The sequence below is a fragment of the Odocoileus virginianus genome, chromosome 4, assembly GCF_023699985.2.
Source record: "Odocoileus virginianus isolate 20LAN1187 ecotype Illinois chromosome 4, Ovbor_1.2, whole genome shotgun sequence".
Taxonomy (NCBI): domain Eukaryota; kingdom Metazoa; phylum Chordata; class Mammalia; order Artiodactyla; family Cervidae; genus Odocoileus; species Odocoileus virginianus.
In genome coordinates, this window is record NC_069677.1 from 60,239,904 (window position 1) to 60,248,734 (window position 8,831).

The 8,831-nt window shown below is 34.1% G+C and overlaps 1 pseudogene; it reads left to right on the plus strand.

The window, feature by feature from the left end:
* The first annotated feature begins 6,785 nt into the window (after nt 1–6,785).
* On the plus strand, nt 6,786–6,892 carry LOC139034950 (U2 spliceosomal RNA; annotated as a pseudogene).
* The last annotated feature ends 1,939 nt before the right edge of the window (nt 6,893–8,831 follow it).

Below are 8,831 nucleotides of genomic sequence, written 5' to 3' on the forward strand. Positions count from 1 at the left end.
TTATCCCAAGGATGCAAAAATGATTCAATATCTGCAACTCAAACAATATGGTACACCATATTAACAAATTGACAAATAAAAGCCATATGATCATCTCAGTCAAAGCAGGAAAAAGTCTTTGATGAAATTCAACATCATTTACTATAAAAACTCACCACAAAGTAGATACCTTAACATAAAAAAGACCATATATGATAAGCCCACAGGCAACATCATATTCAATGCTGAAAAGCTGAAAGCATTTTCCCTAAGATCAGGTACAAGACAAAGATGCCCACTCTCATTATTTTTATTTAACATAGTATTAAAATCCCTGCCACAGAAATCAGACAAGAAAAAGGAATCAAAATAGCAAAGGGAAGAAGTAAAACTGCTATAGTTTATAAGTGACACTATAAAATACATAAAAAATTCTAAAGATACCACCACAATCTACTAGATGGAGCTCATCAATGACTATAGTAAAGTTGAAGGATACAAAATTAATATACAAAAATCTGTTGCATTCCTACATCTTACAGAGAACTATCAGAAAAAGAAATTAAGGAAACAGTCCCACTTACAATCACATGAAAAAAAATAAAACAATATACATAGCAATAAAATAATATACATAGAAATAAGGGGGTAAAAGATTCGCACTTGGAAAACTATAGGACACAAAGGAAAGAAAACAGAAATGACACAGATATATGGGAAATAGATACTGTATTCACGGATTGGAAGAAATAACACTGTTAAAAGGATCATACTACCCAAGGCAATCTACAGTTTCAATACAGTCGCTGCCAAAATAATGAGAGCATTTTTCACAGAAGTAGAACAAATAATTTTAAGATTTGTATGGAACCATCAAAGATCTTGAATAGTCAAAAAAAAAAAAAAAAATCCTGAGAAAGAAGAACAGAGCCGGAGTAAAGGTATAGCAATCTCTAACTTCAGAAAAGTGCAGTTATAGTGATCAAAACTGTAAGATTCTGGTACAAAAAAATAGATCAGTGGAACAGAATAGAGAGCCCAGAAATAAAACCATGCACTCACGGTCAGCTAATCTCTGTCAACGAGGCAAGAACATACCATGGAGCAGTTTCTTCAGTAAGTGGGGCCCTGGGAAACTGCATAAAAATTAGAATGTTATCTCACAACATATATAAAAAAAAACTCAAAATGTATTAAAGATCTAATTTAAGACCAGAAGTCAAAAACTCCTAAGAAGTCACAAGTAGAAGATTCCTTGAAATAAATTAATACTTTTTGGATCTGTGTCCTAAGGCAAAGAAAATAAAAGTAGAAATAAATAAATAGGACCTAATTAAACTCAAAAGCTTTTGCACAGCAAAGGAAAAAATCAACAAAATAAAGAAAACCTAGTGAGTATGAGAAAATATTTATAAATGATATAACCAATGAAGAGTTAATATCCAAATTTTATAAACAGCTCATATAACTCAAAAAATCAAACAATCCAAATAAAAATGGGCAAAGAACTGAATTGGGCATTTTTTCCAAAGAAGACATACAGATGGCCAACAGGCACATGAAGAGATATTCAACGTCACCTATCATCACAGAAATGCAAATCAAACCCACAATAATATATCACCTCACACTTGTCAGAATGGCTATCATCAAAAAGACCACAAATAAGAAGCGCTGTCTGGATGGGGAGAAAAGGAATCATTTGCACACTGTTGGTGGAAATGCAAATTGGTGCAGCCAATGTGGGAAACATTATGAAGTTTCCTTAAAAAACTAAAAGTAGAAGTACCATGTGACCCAGCAATTCCACTTTTCCATACACATCTGAAGAAAACGAAAACCCTAACTTGAAAAGATACACACACACTCTAACACTCTAGCAGCGTTATTTATAACAGCTTTGTATGGAAGCGACCTAGGCAACCGATGGCAGGAAAGGGGGTAACAGACTACTTTCACCGTTTGCAACAAACAAATGAACTTGGGGGCATTAGGTCTAGTGAAATAAGTCACACCAGAGAAAGACAAATGTTGTATGTTATCACTTAATGTGGAATCTAAAACGTAAAAAAAAAATGACTGCAGCAAAAATATAAAACAACCTTAGCAGACTTGGACTAGATAAGCATTTCCTTAATTATATTAAGTATATCTACCCCAATCTCACAGAAAATATCAAATATCACCTTAATGATGAAGCTGTAAGAACTTTCTTCAAGAAAAATTGGAAAAAATGCAGATTCCTGGTATATTTCTACTCAACCTTGTTTTGAAGCTCCTAATGAATATGACATAAAAATATTTTGTAAAAAGTTATAGGAAAGAAAATAAATATTATTTGCAGAAGATATGATAATTTATGTAGAAAAATCCAAAGAAATGAAGATAAATTATTAGTTTAAGAGTTCAGTGAACTTAAGATTACTAAATACTTTTAGTAATTTTAATTACAGTATCAAAAAATAATTAGAAATTTTAAATTTTAATTGATAGTATTTACAAAAATAAATTATCAGGCATGTAAGAATAAATATAGCAAAAATATGCATTACTTTCAAAGAAAATCATTAAACTTTTTTAAAAGACATAATAATGGGATCAGCAGATCAGTTAAGTTCCTGTTCAGTCACTCAGTAGTGTCCAACTCTTTGCGACCCCATGTAATGCAGCACGCCCCGCTGATACAAACTAATGAATATAAAGTAGCATGTTCCTCCTACATAGTACAGGGAACTATATTCAATATCTTGTAATAACTTATACTTAAAAAGAATATATATGCATGCATAATTGAATCATTTTTGTGTATACCAGAATCCAACACAATATTGTAAATCAGCTATCAAAAGTGTTCAAAGTGTTAGTCACTCACTTGTATTCCAACTCCTTGCGATCCCATGAACTGTAGCCCGCCAGGCTCCTACATCCATGGGATTCTCCAGGCAAGAATACTGGAGTGGGTTGCCGTTTCCTCCTCCAGGGGATCTTCCCAACCCAGGGACTGAACCCAGGTCTCCTGCATTGCAGGAAGATCCTTTACTGCCTGAGCCACCAGGGGAGCCCAAATACTTCAGTTAAAAAAAAAAAAGACACAACGAAAGGCAACCTAAATAGAGATGCATATCACGTAACGATAAAGAAGTCTTCATAAGGCACAAACAACCTCACCAATAACCCATTCTATACATTCATGATGGGTCACAAGCAGGCGTGTAAAGCCCAGGAAAAGTAAGCAACACCTGGAAGGAGATGAACAAAGGACATCAAGGGAAAACTTAACTACATCACCATTTTGCTCTAATGAAATTCCATGTTGATAGCTCACAGAATGACTTTAATTTTTGAAGGTTATTCTGAAATCTCTATCTCTATGGTTAAGAGTCTCAAGTTCAACAATGTTCATAGTTGTAATATGTGGTCTGAGGGGGCAAAACATATTGAAATTCTGGGCATATTGAAACTCAAGTGCATAGAGGACTCAGATGAAAGCAATGCTATTAAGGCCTCAAATTCAAGAGTATTGAATTCTCTTACACATAATTTTCTTAAAAGCCTGCATAATTTTACATTTATCAGAGTCGTCACCTTCAAACACTGATTATTTTGGAGAAGCAATCACAGAAACCTGAAAAATCAAGGTCTGATGAGAAGCCCTAAATAAACCAAGTTTCAGAATCCCAGATCTAAAAGCAAGGCGTTTTCAACATTAACAATCCAAATTCTATATTTCTTCTCTACTGAGGAATCTGATATTACATATATTAAAACAGAGTGGGAATATTAAATAAAAAAAATAATAACTGGGTTAAGAGAAGTCATTCTCAGGTGAGTTAAACTGACATATAAATACAAAAGAAAAGAAAAGGATACAGAGAAAACATCAGCTAATAGAACTTAGAAAAATTATTTAATGTTTGCTTATAGAATATTGCCACTAAAATAATTTATGGGTGTGTGCTCAGTCACTTTAGTCATGTCTGATTCTTTGCAACCCCATAGACTGTAGCTCACCAGGCTCCTCTGTCCATGGGATTTTCACAAGAATACTAGAGTGGGTTGCCATGCCCTCCACCAGGGAATCTTCCCAACCCAGGGATCAAATCCACATTTCCTGAGCCTCCTGCATGCAGGTAGACTGCTGATCCACTGGGGAAGCCTCTTAGTAGTTTTATATATTTACATATAGCATGTGAGTCACTTCACTGTTTACATTTGAATACCTGATCAAATATATTCTATACAATTTTATTATTTCTTCAATTTGCTAGCTAATAGCTAGTTGTTTCAATATCTCTGAGTAATCTGTCTTTTCCCAATAATTTTAACATAAACTTTATATGTGTTTCTTTGGCTCGTCCATCAAAGTTGACAAAGGCCTGGGGTTGTTCAGGCCTTAACTGTGCTTGGTTCAAGGTGCAGGCATTTTAAGGGCTTTAAACACCACTTCTATGCTGACCACTAAACAAATTCACATTTCTAGCAAAGATCTTTTTTTTTTTTAATTTATTTACTTTAGCTGGAGGCTAATTACTTTACAATATTGTTGTGGTTTTTGCCATGCATTGACATGAGTCAGCCATGCGAGTACACGTGACAGATCTTTGACTGTCAAATGGGACACATTCAAATTTTTACTTTACATATCTACAAAGCAAAATGAAATCTTTTATTTTGCCCACAAAACATGGTTCCTCCTATGATATTCCTCTAGCTCAGGAATTATCAGCACCATACACCCAGTATTTCAAGCTAAAAATTGAAAGAAATAATCCTTGGGGCAACCTTTTCTTAGCAGTTCTTTCTCTTTCTTGCTGAAACTTTCAGTTCTAGCTCTGTGCCCTGAGATTTATATAGGCACAGTAAATAATGACTGCCTCCTAAATAATCTATAATTATTCACTTTTCATTTTACAAGTCATGTCAATTTCCGCACATAATATCTGGATCTTTGAAAAGTCAATATTGGAGTAAGTATACTACTTTGCCAGAATATTCTTTTCTTCATCACCAGGAAGGTGTTTCTCAAAAATATCCACACCAACCTATACAGAGTAATTAATTTAAATTGGGTCTTTATTTCAGGGAAAAGCACAGGGCAAATATAATTAATTGCCATTATTTTATCATATAATTTTATAACCACACTCTCAGGTAATATATATTTTTAACCCTATTTCACAAGCCTCAAATCTGAGACTTAAAATAGTAAACTTCTCAAAATCCATTGTCTGGCTACAAAATTGCCTTCTTTCCAAACTGTTAAGGTGCCTCCCCAGAAGAGCCTTCTCAACAATCAATGAAGAATCAGAAATATCCTTTGTTAAAAATCTCCCAGCTGAGCCAAAGTCTAAGTTTCCATGTGCAATCTCACCAAAGCTTTTATAATTTTTAACTGCTGCTTCAATGACCTACCTATTCATCCCATACCTGCACATCTACCTTAACACAAAACAATTTAGAAATTAATAAAAATAAGAACTCTTCTCATTATAGCCTCTGACATCTCAACCTGCTTTCCCATAGTACAGGAATACCTGAAGTTCAAAATGCCAGCCTCTGGGTTTTCAATATAATTTTTGTGGCAGTGGAACATTTACACAAGTTATTTTGCCACAGTGGTGAAATACTTTTACTAACTACTGCTATTTTACAACAAGAAATAAGCATTGACATATGAGTATGTAGCCAGAACTTTTGTGTACCCAAGGAAAATATTCAGCAATATGTTTCTTATTGTTTACTAAGTTACAAACCTATAGTTTTCTGACTCTTAAGAAATGCTGGATGGATGGAGTATTATTTGCCAAGATAGAGAAAGAATATGAAGGTAGAAGATTTGGGAAGGCTGGGGTAGGAAGAAGATACATTTTTCTGACTCTAAACATGCTTCCCACTGTTTTTGCTGTTTTTGCTAGTATGTCAGAGCACAGTTGCTCAAACTTTCTCAAAGATAAGAACTACTTGAATCTTTTAAAAAATCCAGAGTTCTAAGTACCTTTCCTTGGATATTCTAACCCTGTGATCTGCAGTGAAACTTGTAGAACCTCTATTTTTAGCAAGTATGTTGAGAGGTTATTGATTACCAAAAAGACAATTGTGAAATATTTAGTGGACCATCTAGGAGCTATGTAGTTAACAAGCAGGTTTTTTTTTTTCCTTCTGTAAGAGTAGGGTGTTTATTTAAATGTATCCTTTGTTGTTGTTATCCACTTACTAAGTCAGGTCCAACTCTTTGGGACCACATGATGGTAGTCCACCAGGCCCCTCTGTAGAGAATGGGTTTCTTTCACTCCACTCCAAGCCACCGGAGTGTGTTGCCATTTCCTGCTCCAGGGGATCTTCCTGACCCAGGGATTGAACCGGAATCTCTTGCATTTCCTACATTGGCAGGCACTTTCTTTTAGCCTCCAAAAAAAATTTTTGAAGTTTTTTAATGGGTATCTTTAAAAATATTTTGCTGAAATGGCAAAACACTTTAATTCATTTAAAGTTAGAATTATATAGTCTCAGAATGACTTCTGAGTTGACTTTTTAGAAACCTTCATATCATGTGTTCCAGAATTTATCTTGTATATCTATGAAACTTCAGATAAACACTATTAAAATATACATGGAAAAAGTAATACTACTCAAAAAATATCAAATTCTTAAAAATAAACAAGAATGAAAGGTATTAACATAAGAGAAAAAAGAGGATATATACTTAAAAGAGAAAACGCTTAACAACTACTAAAAATGAAAAGATGTTCTTACACACTAGTAATTAGAAAGCTACAACTTAGAGCTACATAAAGTTCCAGTTTTCAATCTCTTCTTGGCATTTTGTCTAAGATCAAGTGTAGTATTTGTTCTTATCAGTTTAACATCTGATACATCCTTTATCCAATCTTCATTCATTATCTTGGCAGCTTTTAATGTGATCATACAAATTTCTGACAAGGAATAAATCTGTTGTACCAATCTACAGAGTAATTTAATGTTATATAGTAGGGTTAGGGGACTATAAATTGCATTATTAAACTGTGACTCTTTAAAAGTAAAACAGTATACTAAAATGTAAAGTTGTGTATTATTTAATATATTTATTTACAGACTATTTTTATTACATTGATGGACCTATAAATAATTCTGTTCAAAACAGCTTTTAAAAATGAAATTCTTCAAAAATTTTAAACTGTAATTGAAGCAAAAGGGAAAAATAGCTTTATATTTCTTATTTAAGCATTAAAAACAGCTAGCAGAATAATTATTCTGTAAAATATTTATATACTTAAAGCCAGTCAATTTTGTCTGGTTATTTTCTGAAAAATGTATTTCTCTCATAATAAAGTTGATTATTGATTTTAAATAAAATCATCTGCAATCTTTTCCAAAATTGCTTCCAAAGTTGTCACCACCACCAAGAGTTATCGTCAGTGTTTAGCTTCTTAACTGAATTTTACAAAGAATTGATGACATTGTCAAAGTTTAATTTCTAGCAGAATAAACTTCCAAAAGCGTTATTTTGGTTCCATTAATTGGATGCTTGGTCAAACCATTTTTAGATCTAATTTCCTATGTGAAACATCTAAATGGCATTATTCCACTGCTTGTGATTTTTCTCTGTTGCTAATGGAGCTAACATATTCACAGCTCTTGCTGCATATTTCATAAGTACTGAAAAGATCTGGAATAAAACATAAATACAATTTACTTTAGAAAGCAGTAATTTGATCTAAGTGAAAAGCCATGCTTCTCAGAGTGGTATGCTTACACATTTTCTCCAAATTCCCAAGTTGAACATATGAAAGGGACATCTTCAGGCAGTTTTCTTAATGTAACCAATAACTTTTGAAACCCAACCCAATATTGTGTCCTCAGATTTGCATCTTCTGGGTGTCAGATCATCAGTGTTAACCTTTATGGCCTAAATAATGGACAGAAAACGCCAATGGATATATTGTACCAGTTTTATGGTTGCCCTAAACTTTCTTGAAAGAGAAGTTCAGTACTTACTGTTTAATTAAACACACTTTTTAAAACTCACTACTGAAACATTATTTCAAAGTAAGTAACCACTAAATTAAAGTGGAGGTATCTGAGAGATGGTTAAACCACTCTAGCAAGACCAAGTAGTGACTATGTGTGCTCAGCTTTTATTCTGCACATTTTTCATATGTACCTAAGTTCTTGTTTCCTTTGTTTTCTCCAAACTCAGCATATGGTGGCCTGCCAGTTTCATTTAAGTGGACAGCATGAAAAATTGTGTCCAATGCTTAGCGCACCATTATGCAAGGTTGGAAGGGGTTAGTCGTCCCTGGCCACTGCTGACCCAGTGCATATTGTTTTATCATCAACACTCTGCCTGCTGTCCTTGAAACGGAGATACCAGCCATGTTTTGTTTGAAGTGGGTGAGGAGAATAAAGTCGATTTTCAGATTTAACCCCCTAGGGAGGTTGTAACTCTTACTATTTCATTTGTCTCCCATTTTCATACAGCCATGACAAAAGCTGCAAGTATTAGACAAAGTGGACACATGACAAATGGACACTAATTTTTAATCAATGCAATTGCTATGAATATGTCATTAAAACAAACAAGCAAAAAAAATAGGACAGATGTTAAATCAATCAGAATGTATGGACAAGAATGGCACAGTGGCACTCACGGGAACGAGAATGCCTGGTCTCCCCAGAAGCGAAACTGGGCACACTCTGCAACCCCGCTCTTCTCCCAGCATACATTCATCAGTAACTCATACGTGCAGCTAAAGTACAGAGAAGGGTTTCATTACAGCATCTGGATAAATACATTATGGAACACAACGGAACACAGCAGACGGATGTAGGGAGCTCTCAACATGAGTGGGAAA